General features: G+C 40.0%; 1 pseudogene; it reads right to left on the reverse strand.

The window, feature by feature from the left end:
* Positions 1–264: 264 nt before the first annotated feature.
* Positions 265–1265, reverse strand: LOC131065582 (adenosylhomocysteinase-like; annotated as a pseudogene).
* Positions 1266–1677: the final 412 nt, after the last annotated feature.

The raw sequence follows: 1677 nt of genomic DNA on the forward strand, positions 1-1677 counted from the left end.
TCTGAATCTTCCTTTTAAAAAAAAACAAATCCCATTTTCTACAGGTATGAAACGACTCCTTAGCTGCTGCATTCTTTGTTAATATGCCATTGTTGGAAATACGAAGAGGGTTTCTTTTTTTTTTTTTTTTGTTTTTGAAACCAACGAACATTTTCTTTTCATTTTCTTCAAATCCTTGGTTTAGCCCATGGATTCTTATTCCGCTTCAGCTCACAATTCGACATCATTAAAATTAAGTAATCTATCACTTATTACGGAAAATAATGAAGATGCCAAAACTGTTTTGTGCTCGAATTGCTATAATCAAAACAGCTCTTCACAAACAAGTCATGAGAAAATCATGATTAGCTCAGTATCGGTAGTGAACAGGCTTGTAAGGACCCTCCACGGGAACATTAATGTATGCAACCTGGTCTGGAGAAAGCTTTGTAAGTCTGGCACCCAACTTGGGCAAATGTAGAGCAGCTACCTTCTCATCCAGATGCTTGGGCAGCACATATACCTTCTTCTCATACTTGCCTATTTTTCTCTCATTCCAAAGCTCCAGCTGTGCAATAACCTGGTTTGTGAATGAGCAAGACATGACAAAACTTGGGTGGCCAGTAGCACAACCCAAGTTCATGAGACGCCCCTCGGCAAGGACAATGATACCACTGTTTGTTTCAGGGAACACCCATCAGTCTGTCTGAGGCTTGATTGTTATCTTCTTAACACCAGGGTAGGTTTCAAGATCATGCATGTCAATCTCATTGTCAAAATGACCAATGTTGCAAACAATAGCATTGTTCTTCATCTTCTTCATGTCATCCACCATAATAATATCCTTATTTCCTGTTGTTGTAACAAAGATATCTGCAGTGCTCACTACATCTTCTAGAGTAAGAACAGGGATACCTTCCATAAGGGCTTGCAGAGCACAAATTGGGTCAATCTCTGTCACAATGACTCTAGCTCCAGCAGCCTTCATGGCAGCAGCATAACCCTTACCAACATCTCCATATCCACACACAACAGCAACCTTGCCAGCAATCATCACATCAGTGGCTCTCGTCAAACCATCTGGAAGTGAGTGCCTGCAACCATACAAGTTATCGAACTTGCTCTTCATAACAGAGTCATTAACATTAATAGCAGGGAACAGGAGAGATCCATTAGCCTGCATCTGATAGAGTCTGTGCACCCCTGTAGTAGTCTCCTCAGATACACCAACCAACCTGTCCTTCATTTTGTGATACTTCAAGGGGTCCTCCTTGAGACTATCTTTGATCCATTATTAGATGCAATCAGCACCTGGTAGATATGAATTATGTCCCATGTATATGAATTAATGAGACAATGGTGCTGTCATATCATGGTGAACCCTTGTTCTAAAACTCCCAAAACAGCTGAAAAGTGTTGGTTTCTGTGCAGTGCTTTTGGTTTCCAACCACCTCCACCTTCCTTGCTAATCCAAACCTCTCTTCATTTCACTCACAAGAACAAACAGAAATCAATCTAAAACACATATAAACATCAATACAGCAATTAATCACAGTGGTCATGAAGAAGAACCAGCCCCTACATTGGATAAAACAATCCAAATATATATATCAACAAATTAATGGAAGACAATTGTAGAAGTGAAAGCGACCAAGCATCTAAAACTCAGCCACGAAATCTGTGTTCCAATAACATTTA

Source organism: Cryptomeria japonica, chromosome 8, assembly GCF_030272615.1.
Source record: "Cryptomeria japonica chromosome 8, Sugi_1.0, whole genome shotgun sequence".
NCBI classification, from domain to species: domain Eukaryota; kingdom Viridiplantae; phylum Streptophyta; class Pinopsida; order Cupressales; family Cupressaceae; genus Cryptomeria; species Cryptomeria japonica.